At 38.0% G+C, this 20,312-nt stretch overlaps 1 protein-coding gene across 6 annotated transcripts in view; it reads left to right on the top strand.

Moving 5' to 3' along the window:
- The window catches only part of LOC306859647 (extracellular sulfatase Sulf-2-like), a 146,773-nt gene that overhangs the window by 25,209 nt on the left and 101,252 nt on the right, over positions 1-20,312 (top strand). For 3 of the 6 annotated variants that reach the window (XM_079400774.1, XM_079400771.1, XM_079400777.1), the window contains exon 2: positions 1,332-1,381. The gene's annotated coding sequence lies outside the window, so the exon portion shown is untranslated. The remainder of the gene's footprint in view (positions 1-1,331; positions 1,382-20,312) is intronic. The other 3 variants (XM_079400776.1, XM_079400778.1, XM_079400773.1) reach the window with 1 other exon arrangement.

Here is a 20,312-nt window from a genome sequence, read left to right as displayed (position 1 = left end):
TATATTTCAGAAAGGGGCCCTTGCAATAAGATATTTAGGGGTCCTTGGGATCAAATACTTTGAAAATCCCTGTCATAAAAACTTGGGGTTGAGCTTTTCCTGACTTCACCTTGCAACCACTCAAAGCACTTTAGCTGCTACACCCTGAATCACACCCCTCTTTGTAGTTCAATACATGGAGAGTGACAGGAAATTAATAGAGGATTTTTAGTAATGCGCTCAGGATCAGTTGCATGCCACGCTCTACCATGTTTAATCCACAGCATCACCACGGCTCGCCATCCCCTACACCACAGCTCTGACGTCACAGTACTTTTTCGACTGATTTCGACTCGAATACATTTTATTTACCAAATTTCACACAGTTCAGAATAGCGCACAAACGCGTCTACATCTCAACAACTAGCTTCTTGAGTCTGAATAGAACCCCATTTCAACCCTGCTTTTGTCTGAGGTGAATGGTAGGCCACTAATTACCTCTCTTCCTCTTTCACTCTCAGCTCTTCTGTAATACAGCTTAACATATTCACATCCCACCCTAAATTTGTTGATGAATATGCATGAGCCCCCTCAGCTTAATCCTCATGATTGACAGCTTGACATCTTAATCAGAGTGATTGATGGAGCGCTGATTCCATTTGATCGGATATCTCCTCCCTCCCTTTTTCTCCTCATACATTCCTATAGCCGTTCCCACACTGTCATTAGCCATCATGCTAAATAACTTAACCTCCCTCGCTGAGGTCTCTTTAAGCTTTCATCCTGATTGCCGAGTCTAGTTTCTGGCCGCTTCGTCTGAATAAACTTGTCGCGCTCTGTTTTGCGTGCATGTGTGTGTGTGTGTTTGTGTGTATTTTTGTGGTGTGGCGCTCACTAAGCCCCCCTGCTCTGGTAATTGGACCTGCTTTCTCTCAGCGGCCTCCGAGCGCAGTAGGAGCTGACAATGCGGTGGGAAAAAAGAGGCCAGAAAGTCATTCTGTGTGTCCAAATGCACTGCACAAATCCATGACATCAGTATTCTGGTCAGACTTCACTTCAGACACAAAGAAAATAAGTGCAAAAGGAGGGGAAGGTGAGAGAGAGAATGTGAGACTGATAAAAGGGAGAGAGGAGCACATAAAAGTCTTTTGACTAGGAATTAAATGTGGCCCGTAGCTTTTTTTTTTTTTGACAATGTCTTTAGAAGCAAATACGTTTCAAGCTCACATAACAGAGAAATCAATTGCCGCCATTGAAAGAGGCACCAAATGAAAGTGAAATTGAGAGTTTGATGCAATAAGTTGGGTTTTGTGCAGTAGATGTGACTTTTTCCCTGTTTGCTTGTTTTGCAGAACAAAAAGTCAACTAGAAGAGCCGAAAGCCTGGTACTCTGGACTGGTAGGTGAGTGACAGGATGTTAGAGAAATGACACGGGCACATGGCCAAGTTGTCATGATGAGAAATTGTCTTATTCAAAAAAGCTGCCCTCTTGTATTAGACCCTGGCAGCTGTATTGAACATGTTGATCATTCTTTATACTGAACAGAAACAAAAGCATATTGTGGAAGATGACTTTAAAAGTGCTGTCGTGGAAACATGGTATAGTGTCAGTATACTACTGTGGTGATGCTATAATACGCATTGGCCTTAAAAGTATAAAAAATTTTTTTAATTTTATTACATTAGATACAATATACTGCATCAACCCCAGTGTCACAATAAATGAATGATATACTGTTCAAAAATTTGGGGTCGGTAATTTTTTTTTTTATGTTTTAGAAAGAAGTCTCTTATGCTCAGCAAGAGTGCATTTATTTAATCAAAAATACAGTAAAATGTAAATATTACAATTTAAAATACCTGTTTTCGATTTGAATATATTTTCAAATGTAATTTATTCCTGTGATGCAAAACTGAATTTTCAGCATCATTACTCCAGTCTTCAGTGTCACATGATCCTTCAGAAATCATAATATGCTGATTTGCTCTCAAGAAACATATTGATATTATTATTAATGTTGAAAAGCAACACGAAAAGAGGTGTGCTGATTAATGTTTTAGTGGGACCTGTTTTTTTTTTTTTTTTTGATGACTAAAATAGAAATTAATTGGAAAGAGATCTTTTGTAACATTATAAATGTATTTACAGTCACAGACACATTACCATGTTCATATGCACTAACTTTGTACTTTGCAGAATGCTGCTATTAACAGGGTACATGTCCAGAAGCATATTATTTTATAACATGTCCAAAAAACCCCCCAAAAAACACCACGATATTTTGTGTGTGTGAGTGAAGGAGAGTGTGTTATGATGATACATAGCAATAGCATAGATCATAGCATAGAATCGTTGATGCAAAAGGAAAAACAGAAATTACTCAATAATACAGTATAGGAATTAAATAAAAGTGGGGCACGGGGTCAGAGCTCTGTGGGGGTACAACAGAAACACACACACAGGATGACCTTTTTGTATGGTAGATCAACTCTCACTGAAAACACACAAATGCTTCATTACTTCTGCCTCATAGACACACACACACACACACACACACACACACACACACACACAATGTTCAGACAAAGAATAACCTCACATGAATACAAACACACACATACATATAGAACACTAGTCAAAGTTTGGACACACCTACACATTTTTTCAAAATCTGATGGAAGACAACAACGAAAACACAAACATACACTTGATCGTAATAGTGTACAAAATTAATTAGAAATGTGTAATTAAAATAATTTTTTCAAAGGTGTAATGGAAGTGGATTCAGATCAGCTGTGGTCAGCATTCACTGTTGTTAAATGGAAAAGAGCAGCTTGGATATTCTGCTAAATATCTCTTGTTGTGTCACATGTAAATAAGGCATATGGATTTCGAATTTTCCTACCAAAATTAAAGCTGTGTTTTTGAAAGCAAAGAAATTAAATATCAGTATTTTATTAGTATTTTTATTTCATATTGTTGTTCACTCTGTTATTTTGACTACTGTCCATTCATGTGAAAGCTGCCAATGACAGTTAAAGCTGATGTTAGGAAAAACAACTTGTGAATGAGAGTGAACTAAGTCTTGCACTGCTGTGATACTCAGATTATTTTCCCAAGGTTGGCTGGTCTGAATCAGTCAAGTGTGTCCAAACTTTGAACTGTTAGTGTGCCGCTATCGGAACAGTACCAGTCACACGCAGAACGCTTACATGCTGGTTTTAAACGTCTTTCTGCCTGACCCGGAGGTCAGGGAACTTTCACCTATGATTGAATCCTAGGCTTTCTGTGAGCACTTGGATCGATTCTGTTTATTCCTCCCACACTCTCTCTCTCCCACACCCACCCGGCAAAAAGATGAGGACGTATTCCACAAAGATTCCTCTGATAAAGATCTCCTCTCTCCGGCTCATACACACCCACACTCACGCTCACGCAATGTGCATATGGTTTCAATCTTTCCAGCTGTCCCACGGTTGCAGTCATGAGAGGCCAGCCAGGAACAGTACAGCATGTGTGTGTTTATGTGTGTGCGGTGTCTCCGAATATGAAGAGGAGTAGAACAAGACATCAGAGGTTAGAGGAGTAGAGGATAGAGGGAATGGGTGAGAAAGAGATACATTCTGTTTTGTCTCCCAAGGTTTCCTTCAAACACACACACACACATAGGCACACACGGTCTCTAGGGATGAGACATGCTCTAGAAAGCAGGCATCCTGATTTCCCAGCAGGCTGTGCTAATGGAACATCAGGTTCAATCTGCCCCTCACTCTGTTTTGTTTCATTTTGTTTCGTCCGTCTCTGTGAGGTTACTGTACATTTCTCAGTGCCACTTCTGTGGTGAGTGGTGGCTGGCTTACCAACTTCATATCAAGTTTACATGCGCTATAATCCCATTTTCAGTCACACTAAGCAGGTTTGGTGAAAAGGGACTCCCAAAAGATGCATCTTAACCTTCTAACCCGCAGAGAAGTGTTATCAGAGAAGTTGTAAATTTAATTCACAATAATATGTTCAAACTGCAGTGACCTGAAGAGTTAACATTCATGAGGCCTACATCTGCACAGTCAGTTTAATTGGTGGCTACTCGCGTCATCTAAACTCCTATTGCCCAATAAAGTGTTTTTATCATGATTATTGGTGGTTAAAAATATGACAAATATGGAGCCACCCTTCTGATTAAACTCATAAATAACAGCAGCATTTCACTTGTCTTTGCAACAAACTATGTTCATATGTAGTTTGAAGTCTTTTTCACTCTGAATTTCAATTGAATTTAATTTTGAATTAATTTTTTATTTTAAAAATAGTTTGTATAACAATTAAATAATAATAGTTTAATAGTCTGTCTGTCTGTCTGTCTTAAAATGTTTGGTTGTACAGTACAAGGGATTCTCTTTAGACTAGTTTTATTATTTTGTAAACATTTTTACTGTTTTAAAATTTTTTAAAATTTTACAATTTTACTCGATGATTGCAGAGTAGAACTGTTTCAGCAGCTCCTGAGGCAGGTTGAACTTCCTTAGCTGGCGGAGGAAATACAGCCTCTGCTGGGCCTTTTTCGCAATAGAGTCAATGTGATTGTCCCACTTCAGGTCCTGGGAGATGGTGGCTCCCAGGAATCTGAATGACTCCACTGCTTGGGAGGAAAATAATAGTTTTATTATTTTGTAAACATTTTTACTGGATACAGTGTAAGTGGGTTTCTGTCTAGACTATTTTTATTTCTAAAATTTTGTATTTTTTATTAAAATAGTTTGAAGTTTTTCTCTTGGATTTTTTATTGTATTTTTTAAATAGTTTGACTACTACTGTATAAACATACTACTGTACGACTACTACTGTTTCTCTATATACTAATTTTGATTTTATTATGTTACAGCTTTTTATTTTATTTTTTAAAAATAGTTTCTCTTTAGACTAATTTTATTTTTGTTTGTTTAATTTCATTATTTTACAACTTTTCATTTTATTTTTTAAAAATAGTTTGACTACTACTGTATAAATGAGTTTAGAATCTAGAATAATTTTATTTTATGTTTAATTTTGTTATTTTACAGCTTTACATTTAAGAGTGACAGTAAATGAAGCCAGAATTGATCTCTTTTTGCTTGCATGAGCATCACAACTCGACATGCACCAACCACAGACCACAATCAATGTTTAACAACATAATTACACAGCGCCTGTTTTAACTTCAGTAATAAATTGTCTTGTCTTGTACTGCAAAATGAAAAAAAAACTTGGTTTGGTTTAAGACCAAACTGGTCTGAATGGGCCATTTGTAGCTGTTTTTGTGCTACCTGTACAAATAATTTCCCCCTAACAACTGCAAATAACTTCCATATCTGCCATATTACAAACATGTTTCCACGTTGTTTCTTTTTATTTGCTTTCGCCTGGTTTGGAAGGTAAAAATAACTCCTTCAGAGACATGAGTCACTCTACTTGTTTTCTTTTGGTGTCAATCCTTCTCTTTTGTAAAAAAAAAAAAAAAAGAGTCACAAGGAAAGTTCTTGTTGTTCGTCTGCCGTCCACCTCCACATCAGATGTGCCGCAGCTCTTTAAAGCTGGTAAAGTGTCTGTAGGAATGAGTTTGAGCTGTCAGTCAAACTCTCTGCCGCAGTTACTGGCGGATGGACTCCTGTTTTCTAATAAGGTCATTCTTCTTTCTTAATTGGGCACGTGTTCTGTGGACAGCGGTACCCAGTCTAACACTCTGAAAAAATAATAATGCACGTGTAATCTTGAAAATCCCTGTAGAGAGCCAGTGCTAATCCATCATTCTATTTCTAAAGGTTATTTTTTGGAGAAAACTTCATTAGAAATAGCACTCCTTGAGTGTGTGTCAGCAAAAGGCGAGATGTGGGAGGATGTGGGATGAACAGTGTGCATGTTTTTAGGAGAACTTAATTAATAGAGCGACAAAAGCTTTCGGTTTTGTGGTTGATTTATTAATTTCTGAATCAGAATCAGAATCAGAAAGAGCTTTATTGCCAAGTGTGTTTGCACACACAAGGAATTTGTCTTGGTGTTAGGAGCTTCCAGTACAGAAAGTACAAACATAGTGCAGACAACATATAATTAAGGTGATAAAGAACACTAATGAAGAGAATATACAATAATTAAGAATAACAATAGTGATAAAGAATAAAAATATACAGAAAAGAGACATGACCATAGACAGAACTGTGAATGTGCATGTGTCCTATGTACAGATGAAGGTTTGATGAGTTATTTACAGATGTACAGTACCAAGGTGTGTTATGTGTTGTTCAGGTGGGATACGGCCTGGGGGAAAAAACTGTTCTTGTGTCTGGCTGTTCTGGTGCTCAGTGATCTGTAGCACCGGCCAGAGGGCAACTGTAGAAAGAGAGAGTGAGCTGGGTGTGAGGGGTCCAGAGTGACTTTCTTAGCCCTTTTCCTCACTCTGGAGGTGTAAAGTTCTTGGAGGCTGGGCAGAGGGGCACTGATAATCCTCTCAGCAGTCCTAACTGTCTGTTGTAGTCTTCTGATGTCAAACCAAACAGTTATAGAAGAACATAGGACAGACTCGATGATTGCAGAGTAGAACTGTTTCAGCAGCTCCTGAGGCAGGTTGAACTTCCTTAGCTGGCGGAGGAAATACAGCCTCTGCTGGGCCTTTTTCGCAATAGAGTCAATGTGATTGTCCCACTTCAGGTCCTGGGAGATGGTGTTTTGAGCGTGTTAAGCTCCAGGTTGTTAAGACTGCACCAGACAGCCAGCTGCTCAACTTCCTGTCTGTAAGCAGATTCGTCACCGTCCTTGATGAGGCCTATGACTGTAGTGTCGTCCGCAAACTTCAGGAGCTTGACAGAGGGGTCCTTTGATGTGCAATCATTCGTGTAGAGGGAGAAGAGCAGTGGGGAGAGAACGCAACCCTGAGGGGCGCCAGTGCTGATGGTGAGAGTCCTGGATGTGAGTTTGCCCAGCCTCACTAGCTGCTGCCTGTCTGTCAGGAAGCTGGTGATCCACTGACAGATGGAGGAGGGCACAGAGAGCTGTCTCAGTTTGTCTGAGAGAAGGTCAGGTATGATAGTATTGAAGGCCGAGCTGAAGTCCACAAATAAGATCCTTGCATAATTCCCAGGTTTGTCGAGGTGTTGCAGGATGTAATGCAGTCCCATATTGACAGCGTCATCCACAGACCTGTTTGCTCTATAGGCAAACTGAAGAGGATCCAGCAAGGGTCTACTGATGTCCTTCAGGTAGGCCAGGACCAGTCTCTCAAGTGACTTCATGACCACAGACGTGAGTGTGACAGGTCTGTAGTCATTAAGTCCAGTGATTTTGGGCTTTTTGGGGACGGGAACGATGGTGGAGCGTTTGATGCAGCAGGGAACTCCAGAGATCTGTTGAAGATCTGTGTAAAGATGGGGGCCAATTGGTCAGCACAGCACTATTTTGTGTTTGCAGACAAAGCACTGGGCTTCTTTATTTAAATTGGCTTCAGCAAGTGTCCTGCAGTTATTTATTGGTGTGTGTGTGTGGTTTCCTGTATGTTTGAGTGTGTGAGATGAGAGGAGGGGCCATGACCCATCCCGCAGTGCTGTTTGTATTTTTCCGTGGTCCGCTGCCATAAGGACGTGTAGAGATTTGTTACCTAGGGTACCATTTATCATAGTAGCAGCATCGTGCAGGGGCAACATGGGAGGAAACTAATCATCCATCATATACATGGCCTGTCTCCACAGTAACGCCACGGCCCGTGACCAGAGGCAGAGGGGCTGCTGGGGGGATTGAGTGGATCACTTAGAGTTCACAACCGGACAACCTGTCGTCTATCTCACATGCACACCTAAAATAAATAAAGGGCATACTATGTGTTAGTTTTATTATAAAGCTAATTGCCTAAGCCAAACTATATATATATATATATATATATAGATAGATAGATAGATAGATAGATAGATAGATAGATAGATAGATAGATAGATAGATAGATAGATAGATAGATAGATAGATTTTTTTTTTTTTTTTGTGGATTTTGTTTTTGTCATTACATTTTTTGGAGCACAAGACAAAGGATTTTATATTATATTATTTTTCCAAACAGTCTTTTTCTTTAATGATGCCAAATTATTACATTTAAATTTTTTGAAAACGCTATTTATTACTTAAGTATTTCTGTAACTTTTTAGTATAGGCACCATGAAGAAGCCCTTCTTTCTGTCTGTCTCTTCTTCTAAGTGTCTGGGTGATTTATTTTGAGTATGTAGACTTTGCACAACCCTGCAGCAACTGGGTCTTTGTAAACAATCCACTTGAATCCTTTGAGCCTTGGCTGCAGGTGTGTGTGTGTCTGAGAGAGAGAGAGAGAGAGAGAGAGAGAGACCCCTTTAGGGTGTGATAGTGAGCATAGTATTCTTGGCAGTAGTTAAGGCCATTATAGCAGCGAGAGTGTGGAGGAGAGGGAGAGAGAGAAAGATAGAGCTCTTTTTCACTGTGTCCACCAGGAATAGCAGCCACCCCAGGAGTCTCAGCGAGACTTATTTCCCCAGATGCTTAGATCGCCCCGCCAGCAACGTCCCCTATTACTAGTTCAGAAAGAAATGTGGAGTAAAGTGAATCTTTTGAAAAACATGTTCAGGTCATATTTCGCCCAAAATCAAAAGAAAAAAATAGTAAATAATATTTTGGATTAAGAGAATTAAGCCTATTTTAAGATATATATAATAAGATATATATAACATTAACATTGTGGGGATGTTATATTGTAGATGAGTTTATTTTGCTTAACCATAATTACATTAAAAAATGTAGCCAGCTATATAAAATGATTAGAATCAAGAAAAAGGCTCTGCCACCTGCCAGAGTCCATCTTTCGGATAACCAATTAGTTTGGACTTCACAAAACACAATTAATATTCATGCCCCAAACACCTGACAATGTCTGTGTGCTGCACTGAAAATAAACAAACGAAGAGCGAAATAACGTTTTTTTCCTAGCTGTCACAACAGAGTTTTGGGTCTAATTCATATAGCTGAGGTGTTTTTTCAGTGTTAAAATACTCATTCCCAGCTTATCATGTAAAGAAAACTCCTGTTTGATGGTGCAGAAACTACACAATTCATGTTAAAGCTGACAAAAATGCTTGAGAGCCTTTGTTGTAGTTTCATTTTTTGCTTTTAAATGGCATCTCATGTGTATCTGTGGCAACTATGCATTTAAAAGCATTTATAAGAGAGTCTGATGTGATTTACAATGTGTCCCTACCATTTATTTTTTAAATTATTTTCATTCACACCTCTGCTTTTTATTTATTTGTTATAAATTCAGCACAGTAAATTTATCATATATAAAGTGAAATTACTTTTTTTTTTTTTTTTTTGCATGACAACGATTTAATTATTTTATAAAAAATGTAAATAGTTTTTAACAAAAATTATTTTATTATTATTATTATTAAGTTTTATAATAGTCTAATGAAAATTTAGGAATGTGTTGGAGTTTTCAAAATAACTGTATTTTTTAAAATCCAACTTTTTTTCCCCCTAATTCTTTAGGAAATATAATTTATACACTGAATATATCTTTTAGTTTCAAAATGAAATATTATCAAGCATGTTTGACAGTTTTTGTGAGATCCCTTCAGCTGTATTGTATGAGAGAGGGTGGGGAAGAGGAGGGTCATTCTGGACTCTGTCTTTAATAAATAAACAATAAAGAAGCCAGAGCTTTTATATCTCCTGTGACATTCTGATGGATTACACAGCCATCTGCAGCAGAATGTGTGTGTGTGTGTGAGGAGAGGGAGTTCACCCATATTTTAACATGCATAAATCCAGACAGGCAGCACTTTGTTGTGCGAGTTTGTCAGCAGGCCTGGGTTAACGGGAGTGAGAGACAGGTGAGCAGGTTGTGCATACAGAATAAAAATGGACGTCAGATGACTGATGGAATGAAGAGAGATACTTCAGCGAGTAAATGAGTGATTGAGCGTATGAACTTCCTTAATTAATCTGATCCTTTTAATGAGTCAGATCAAAGGTTCATGTATAATTAAAACAGCCGAGTAATAATGCACCTGCTTCATCGGGAATTATGTGTGCTTGAGTTTGTGGAGAGGAAAGAAGTGGACTTTCTGAGAGAATCACACAAAACCAGACAAACTTCATCCCAAAATCAAAAAATAAGAAATTAGTATTTCTGGTACCTCATGGTTTACTTAGTGACATTTTCAAATCAGTCTATTTGTTGCAACTTTTCATCTCACAATTCTGACTTTTTTGAGTTTAAATCTCATAAGTCTGGTTTCATTTTACATAATTGCAAGAGAAAGTAAAAAGTGTGAGATATAAATTCAGAATTTAGAAATTTTAACATGCAATTGTGAGAAAAAGTCACAATTACCTGTTTTATTTTTTTATTTATTGGTGGAAACAAACAATAAAAAGACAGAACTGCGATATGTAAACCAAAATTGCAAGAAAAAAGTCAAAATTGCAAGTTTATACAGTATTTCAAAATTCAGACTGTATATCTCACAATTTTGTGAAAATCTTGTAATTCTCAGAAAAAAAAAATGAGAGAGAAAAAAAATCCAAATTATTAGATAAATGCCACTCATTATATTCTTAATTTTTAATCCCGCCGGGGATACAGGCTTCCATACATTTGTGGCAATTTAATTTTTTTGTAAAATATTTCTGTATTTAAACACAATTTTGCCTTACAGTAACAAAAATGTAATAAATATATGGAGATACTCTGAGGTGCTGATATAAGTGCTTATTTATTTTCTGGATTTATAACGATCAGTATTGGATTTTATAATATTTGATATTTCGGTAACACTTTAGTATAGGGACCAATTCTCACTATTAACTAGTTGCTTATTAGCATGCCTATTATTAACATATTGAGTATTTATTAGTGCTTATAAAGCACAGATGCATGACCATATTCTACATCCCCTAAACTTAGCATCTACCTTACTACACTGAACAAAATTATAAACGCAACACTTTTGTTTTTGCCCCCATTTTTCATGAGCTGAACTCAAAGATCTAAGACTTTTTCTATGTACACAAAAGGCCTATTTCTCTCAAATATTGTTCACAAATCTGTCTAAATCTGTGTTAGTGAGCACTTCTCCTTTGCCGAGATAATCAAGATACATGGCATATCAAGATGCTGATTAGACAGCATGATTATTGCACAGGTGTGCCTTAGGCTGGCCACAATAAAAGGCCACTCCAAAATGTGCAGTTTTACTGTATTGGGGGTGTCCGGGGGGGGGGTCCGAAAACCAGTCCGCATCTGGTGTGACCACCATTTGCCTCACGCAGTGCAACACATCTCCTTCGCATAGAGTTGATCAGGTTGTCCACTCCTCTTCAATGGCTGTGCGAAGTTGCTGGCTATTGGCAAGAACTGGAACACGCTGTCATATACGCCGATCCAGAGCATCCCAAACATGCTCAATGGGTGACATGTCCGGTGAGTATGCTGGCCATGCACGAGCTGGGATGTTTTCAGTTTCCAGGAATTGTGTACAGATCCTTGCAACATGGGGCCATGCATTATCATGCTGCAACATGAGGTGATGGTCATGGATGAATAGCACAACAATGGGCCTCAGGATCTCGTCACAGTATCTCTGTGCAAACCGCTCACCTACACGACGCCATACACGCTGTCTGCCATCTGCCATCTGCCCTGTACAGTGAAAACCGTGATTCATGCGTCAAGAGAACACCTCTACAAAGTGCCAGATGCCATCGAATGTGAACATTTTCCCACTCAAGCTGGTTATGACAACGAACTGCAGTCAGGTCGAGACCCCGATGAGGACGACGAGCATGCAGATGAGCTTTCCTAAGACGGTTTGTGCAAAAATTATTTGGTTATGTAAACCGATTGTTGCAGCAGCTGTCCGTGTGGCTGGTCTCAGATGATCTTGGAGGTGAAGATGCTGGATGTGGAGGTCCTGGGCTGGTGTGGTTACACGTAGAAATGGCTTATGGTAGAGAAATGAACATTCAATTCACGGGCAACAGCTTTGGTGGACATTCCTGCAGTCAGCATGCCAATTGCTCACTCCCTCAAAACTTGCGATATCTGTGGAATTGTGCTGAGTGATAAAACTGCACATTTTAGAGTGGCCTTTTATTGTGGCCAGCCTGAGGCACACCTGTGCAATAATCATGCTGTCTAATCAGCATCTTGATATGCCACACCTGTGAGGTGGATTGATTATCTCGGCAAAGAAGAAGTGCTCACTAACACAGATTTAGACAGATTTGTGAACAATATTTGAGAGAAATAGGTATTTTGTGTACATAGAAAAAGTCTTACATCTTTGAATTCAGCTCATGAAAAATGGGGACAAAAACAAAAGTGTTGCATTTATAATTTTGTTCAGTGTAACTATTAATAAACAGCAAATTAGGAGATTATTGAGGCGAAAGTCATAGTTAATGGTTTATCAATTGCGAGAACTGGAGCTTAAAACAAAGTGTGACTGATATTTCATTGTGGATGTTCATATAATAATTTATAATATAATATAATGTACAATATAATGTAATATAATATAATATATGACCGGGAAATGTTTTCTTGAGATATACACCAACTAGGAACTGGTGTGAAAAGTCTCACTGTCATATTTATTCCTCGGGGGTTTCTTTAGGGGCACAACCATTTCGATTTATCATCTTGAACTTTAACTCTTGAGTGCTTGGCCATGACCTCCGTCACCACCAGCATCATCAATCTGCCCTGCATTCAAGCCCCCAAATATCAGCAGGATGTTTTCCAAACCAGTAGACATCACAGGTTGAACCCTTGTTAATAAATTCCCTTTTAATATGGCATCTCTGTTTTCCAATTAATTGTTTGCAAAAGCACCCTTCAGGAAGAGACAAATCATTGGTAATTAGGTTAATACATCTGCTGTCCGGTGAGGAGAAAGCCTTTCATCCACGGCTCACTTTGTACACTAGACCAGCTACAAGAAAAGAGTGCTCGAGTGTAGACAAGTTTGGAGATGAGGAAATGGCCTTATTTTCTGAAGGAATGTTTTAATAGAAGGGTTTAAGAAGGTCAATGGATTATTATAGGATTATATAAATTGGTGCTGAATGTCATTTGAATGCATTTAATGATATGATAATCTGATATAATTTGGAATTTTTGTGGTTCGTTTCAATGCAGGGTATTTTTTTCCGTTAAAATATTACAGATGACTGACGCCTGCCTGTGAGGCAAGTCCAAGTTTTCACACACTAGATTAAAGCATTTTGCAACTGGAATTTGTATGGGTTTTTAAATGAATGCACCCTCTGAAAAGTTGATATACACCAGACATTTACAGGATTTAATTTTTCGTAATTTTATGTTTGTTATGTTTTAAGTTTATTTGCAGCCATATCACCCTGTAGCCCAAGACCGGTTGCCCACTGAAGCTAAGCAGGGCTGAGCCTGGTCAGTACCTGGATGGGAGACCTCCTGGGAAAAACTAGGTTGCTGCTGGAAGAGGTGTTAGTGAGGCCAGCCAGGGGTGCTCACCCTGCAGTCTGTGTGGGTCCTAACACCCCAGTATAGTGACGGAGAAACTATACTGTAAAAAGCACCGTCCTTCGGATGAGACGTTAAACCGAGGTCCTGACTCTCTGTGGTCATTAAAAATCCCAGGATGTCCTTCGAAAAAGAGTAGGGGTGTTACCCTGGCATCCTGGCCAAATTTGCCCATTGGCCTCAGACTATCATGGCCTTCTAATCATCCTCATACACTGATTGGCTTCATCACTCTGTCTCCTCTCCACCAGTAAGCTGGTGTGTGGTGGGTGTTCTGGCGCAATATGGCTGCCGTCGCATCATCCAGGTGGATGCTGCACACTGGTGGTGGTTGAGGAGATTCCCCGCTTGTATGTAAAGCGCTTTGAGTGCCTTGAAAACTGCTATATAAATGTAACAAATTATTATTATTATTATTTATGGGATGGAACAGTCAGGCCATGCGAACTCACTCGACCAGGTCTCCGACACTTTCTGGATTTTAAATTTTTGAACAATCCAGTGATTCTGAAATGAATAAAGTCTCATTTTATGATATACTTAACAATTAAATGGTAATATTCAACAAAAATCATGTTAGAAATAATTGCTTAGTCAAATATTCATCTTATATTTAGCTTATATATGGCGTACAATGCCATTCAAAAGTTTGGGGTCTGTTTTTTTGTGTGTGTCTTATATTATAATTAGAAATACAGTAAAAACAGTAAAAATTCTAGTATGCCGATTTGCTGATCAAGAAATTTTGAACGAATCATTATCAGTGTTGAAAACAGTAGTATTTTTGTGGAAACCATGACACATTTGTTTTTAGGATTTGTTGATAAATAGAGAGTTCAATAGAACAATTTTTTTTTTGTAACAATGTAAATGTCTTTACTATCACTTTTTAAATTCATTATTGCTATGAAGTATTCATTAAAAAAATGAAAGAAAAAAAATGTATGGTGTTGTACATATGCATATTTAAAGACATACTGTATGTCAAGGTTTTCCTTCCTGAAATGCTATTAAAGTAGGTCCTTACAACACAGATTAAAGGGATAGTTTTCTTTTTTTGGGAGGACTATCCCTTTAAGAAGCTTATAGACACTCCAAACTGACATGCCAACTTAAACAACAGTGTGTTCAACCTGGAGCTCCTGCATAGACCTGCAAATACAGAAAATTAACACCCTTGGAACGGAATCAAAAATTGAACAATGCCCTGGTATGAAAGCAAATAAAGTGCTTACTCTGAGTTTAGTTGTGTTCACAGTAAACAAACGCAGACACAAACAGGGATGATCCCTTCAAAACGGACAACACCCAAGTGGTTTTGCTGCAAGGTAGTGCCAATTTCACTCCCTGAGATTTTAGGTTTTGCAAAGCTCTTCTTTTATGCCCCAGTCAACTTACGCTATTTAAAGACTTGTGTGATTGTACCTCCAGATTAAAGACATAAACATAAAAAAATAAACATAACTTCTTATGCTCTTCCTATTTCTGTTTCACTTGAAATTCCTTGTATCAGGAAGTCAAGAAGGGTGTGTTAAATTAGGGCCTGCTAAATGATATTCAAGCTCCAAGAAGAGTTGTCGGAGATGACAAAGTACAGGCAGGGAATGATCAATGATGAATACAGTTTGATGCATGGTATTGATTGGAACCAAAGTGAGTGTTGCTGTGATTTAGTCTCAGGTGTGGCTGATCCAGAGTGGGCTTAGAGCTGCTATTGATCTCTGAGCTACCTGAAGGCTCCTGCCTGCCTGTCTGTGAAGCAGTGGTGCTGAGGAATGGAAGGCCTCTCCATCAAAGTCACTGAGGGTTACTTGTAATGCAATGCTGGGATGAAGAATAAAACATAGCTCTATTAGGGGGATCTCCATTTTTTAGGTATTTCACATTTTAAGACATTGTATAGATTTGGGAAAGGTATCTCATGCTTCTTTCTGACATGTGGAGACTCCTGGGTTACGTTCTGATTACTCAGTGCCCTGTGAAATGGACTTCACAGAGTATTTAGTCAAATGAAGTAAGATTACAAATCACAGGGAGTGTATCTTAGTCCGAAAGGCAAACACAAAATTAGGCTAAAATAAATTAAATTTAGTAGAAGGTGCATTTTTTTATTCAGCTGAATTTGTTTCAGATGCCTTTTCACAGTTGTTGAAAGGTTTGCATTTTGATGCAATAAATGCTGGAGCTGTTATTTATGGCACCCAACACCACTTACTATAAGGGCAGAGCGTGACTGATCTTCTCAATTTTGGCGGAGGTGCTGATGCTATAAAACATGCTGTAAACCACCCCAGATTGAAATATAGAAATGACTCATATTGTGCATAATTCTGTGGAGTATGTAACTGTGTTCACCTCAGAAGGGACTGTGAGAAGAAAAGTTTGAAGTAGGGAGTGTGTTCATATGCGCAAATGTTGATCAGCTAACCTTGAGTTTAAGGAGTTTATGCCTAATTTAGTCAAGCTACATAACTGATTCTTAAAATAAGCAATATTCAGTTACACTTTATTTTAAGGTGTCACAGTGTAATCATACAATTAATTACTAAGTAATTAATTAACATGTGAGGATTAGAGTTTGGTTTAAGGTTGCTGTTATTACTATGTAATGTCAGCACCATGTAACACACAACAAGGGACACTGTACAATGAAGTGTATTCTAATTGAAATACTTCTTAATTGAAAGTAAAGATCTCTTAGTATTAATCGGTACTGTTAACTAAGAACTGTTGGGTAGGGGTGGGTAGGAACTATGAGTAGGGGTGAATATTTCTGGTTTGGTGCTTCTCCTTTGTTTAAATACTATTTACTAAAATAAAATAAAGTCATTTGGAACGACTCATCCTCTTCACCCTCCACCCTCACCACTGGGGTTCCACAGGGATTGGTGCTAGGCCCTTTTACCTTTTTCTGTCAAAGGTGATTCTGTACATTGCTCTGACTGATTTTAGAAATAAATTCAACACACTGTTTTTACATCCCACCAACCACAGTCTTTCTACTTTGAACTTTGTTTTAGCCAGCTTTTGTGATCTGCTTTTTAGTGTCTTAAGTCCATATATTTCCTTGTACAGATCCAGATGTTACTTTTCTATCCCTTCAGAGGTTTCTATCCCTCTCTCAATAAGACAAAAACCCACTGCACATCTTTTGCAATCACATTTATCTTTATATGAAATCTTTATAACAAAATAACATTACCTTTATTTTTGTCTAATGTCTATAGTCAGAGCAATTAGCTGGAATGGTAGTAGTAGTAGAGATGGCAAATCCCTTCTTATTTCATTGTGAATCTCTGCCCTCTCCCTTTGTGGTGACCATTCGTCACGGTACACCGCTGTCGTTTCCTGTTCCCAAATTTGGCAATTGTGCCTTTACCTTGTGCCCCCTCTTTCCTATACAGACAGATGACAGCAATCCCTCAACTCTGTTAGCCTCATCTCTGCAGGCTATGAGCATGAAAGAGCAAAATTAAGAGTTTGTTGATCTTTTTCCATATCTCTCACTCTATCTCTCTCTCTTGCCACTTAGGTTATTTACTGTGGGAATGGCCACGGTCTGCAAGTAGAGTTAGCTTACATGGGAACACACACCCACATTTTATTCTCCCCATTCCCTAGATGCATGCATGCACACCTCCGTCATGGAGTCATATATCATCATTCACTTCACTACTTATCCATGACTTTCCAGCACTGTTTGCCCATTCAGCAAAGAAAAATCTCATATAATTAAAGGGATAGTTCATCCGAAAATGAAAATTCTGAGCCAATGTATATTATAGTGCCATTGTATTATTGTTATTATACCGTGCTTTGTAGCCTTCAAAAGTAGATTTTCCCAGGAAACTTTAATTATTTCTGTTTCTCTTTCTTTTTCACTTCCTTCCTCTCTTTGAGATGTCAGTTGCATTAGAAATCTGATGCACAATGTATTAAACTTGTTTTTCATTAAATCACGCCCTGTCTTCCTCTGCTCTTTCTCTGATAATAAAGCACCCGGCTCTCCCATCAACATTTCCGTTTGATTCAACTCGTGCCCCACCCGTCTGTCACTCTCTAATAAAGCTTGTGTCTCAGAGGAATAGAAGGTAATGAATACAGCTCTGCTACAGTGGCCTGCAGGGCACCAGCCCTGACTCAGCAGAAAGACCTGATCCTTTTTGCTCTAGAAAGCATGCTTGTATTTAAAAGCGATGACAGACTTTCACCTCGACGCACAAGGTGTGTAATAAATTAAAAATCTACAAGTCCTTTGGTTTACCAGGCGGAAATTAATGCTTCTCTTTTTTATTTTTGTTCCTGAATTTTGTCCAGGTATGCTTTCTCTGAACTGATGACCATGACACAATGGTTATTATTTACAGTAATATACTAGAGTGGCATTGTGGGAAGATTTTTGATTTTTGTTCAAAGATTTTTGTGAGTAGTGGATTTGTTGGTTGAGAGATAAGCAGGGAAGCTTCTGTTATTGAATCCGTTCATGCTGAACTGCTCTTCCATTGTTTTCTTTCCAGTGGTTCTCATCTCTCATATTAAGCTCTGAATCATGGCCATGAGTGAATTTGTTTAATTCCGAAATATACGCTACACAACACAAATGCTTTTAGTTTTTTAATATTCTTGAGGTCTCTCATGCTTGAAATTTATTTGATCAAAAATACAGTAAAAACAGGAACATTGTGAAATATTATTACAATTTAAAATAACAGTTTTCTATCTAAATATAATTTAAGATGTAATGTATCCCTGTGATGCAAAGCTGAGTTTTCAGCATCATTACTCCAGTCTTCAGTGGCACATGATAAAGTTCAGTGCATAATGGGTTTTGAAGTTATGTTTGTTTGTTTGTTTTTGCCACAGGCTTTCACTAAGGATTACTTTGGTAATTGAGTAATCAGTCGATTATTCTGACGATTAATCAAGTAGCTGGATTATTATAATTTTTTTTGTATCAATAAAAATAGACCTAAGTGAAAAATAGTATCAAAAGCTAGCAATCATGCAGTTTTATTTGAACAAAACTGTTAAAATACATAATGTTTTATTAACAATAGCGCTAACATAAATGCCCGCAGAGACCACCAAGGGCCTGGCGATTGTTTTCACACATTACAGCACAAAAAATATTTGATTATATTGATTAAACAACATTTAATTCAAATGTTCACTTAATTTTTTATATTCTGCCATTTCTTTAAAACAGAAATGCTACAGCCACTGTAATTTCTTGAATATGTAGACATCAAAATGTCTTTGAATGAGGGTTTATACCAGGCATCCTCAAATCTGGCCCACTCCTGCAGGGTTTAGCTCTAACCCTAATCAAACACACCTGAGCATGCTAATCAGAGTCTTCAAGATCATTAGAAAATCACAGGTAGGTGAGTTTGATCAGGGTTGGAGCTAAACTCTGCAGCAGACTGGCCCTCCAGGGAAAGATTTGAGGAACCCTGGTTTAAACTTTTATTTTGAAATCGTGATGAACAGTTAGCATATTGAGAAAGACATTGATGTATTCTACTGTGTTTGCGAAGATTTATAAAGGATTTACCTTACATATCTGAAGAAATGGAGCACACTGCATTCCAAGGATGAACATTATAATAAATCCAAACTCACAATAATATGCAGAGATGGAGTTTGAGATGCTCCAGACATGTAAATAAAAACAGTTTGTGTGGATCAGCATTTACTGTGAACAGAGTTTAAACTGCAATAAGAAAAAATTTAAATGTTTTGTTGGCTATGTAAGTGTGTGTGTTTTTTTATGTCAGGTGCAACACATTTATCTGATAAGTGCTTTAACGTTCTGAGTTATTTGGCATTGTATCATATTTATCTTGTCTGTTTCTCCACTCACACCACTACCAGCTCAACCCATCATTTTGTATGGCGCTGTTTAACTGGCCCGCACTGACCTTGGCATTTCACTTGGATCTATGGGTCAGCTGATGCCTTTGACCAGTCATATTTCACAACCTCTTATCTGCTAACACATAAGCAAAGCATGGCTGAACACGCTCGTGTCTTGTCAATTGTTTTGGTCACGCGTATGGACTGCTTTTACGATGTTTTTGTGGTGAAGCTCCAGTTCCCATTCATTGTAACTGCACAGAAAGGGTATTCATACTCCATTTATTTCTAATGTGGAAGTAAAGAAAGTCAAATGTGTTTGAAATGACATGAGGGTAAATGTGCAACCTTTCCTTCCTCCACCTCTTCTTTGTATAGTCTCGGTCTCTTCTGTGTTTAGACAAGCTGTTAATTCTGCTTGTGATAGTGATTGTGCGTAATCAAGTAAAGTGAGTAATTAGGTGTCTTCAATAGCTTAGAAGAGGGCTTATGAGAACTCTTCAGCTTCCTGTTGGGTTTTCCCTCTCAGGTGTCCTGAAGGAAGGGCTTCTTGTGGAGAGAAGTCAGTTTTTTTTTATTCTGCCTCTCTAAAATAAAGACAATTTTTTTTTCATCAATCTTCTGTCTTTAAACATGATTCCTACTCCGCTCACATCTCAAGACAAAATAAATTGGGTGAAAGGAGAGACGGAAATATCATTAATTTCCTGTCAGTGTGCTTAACTTTTGTGTCTTTGAAATTATTTATTTATTTGTTTAGTTCATTTAATGCTGAATGTAACTTGACATTGCATTATCCTGAGGGTTTGCAAACACCTAATATGGGGAGAGGAAAAGGGGAGCGGAAAATTGAGATGGATGAGAGCTGGAGGAATGGAGGTTGTGTGTGTGTTTTATGTCACAAGAGACAATATTTGTTAAATGTTCTTG

Source organism: Barbus barbus, assembly GCF_936440315.1.
Source record: "Barbus barbus genome assembly, chromosome: 40".
Classification (NCBI taxonomy): Eukaryota; Metazoa; Chordata; class Actinopteri; order Cypriniformes; family Cyprinidae; genus Barbus; species Barbus barbus.
The sequence above is the reverse complement of the archived record's forward strand: the minus strand, read 5'-3'. Positions and strand labels throughout refer to the sequence as shown.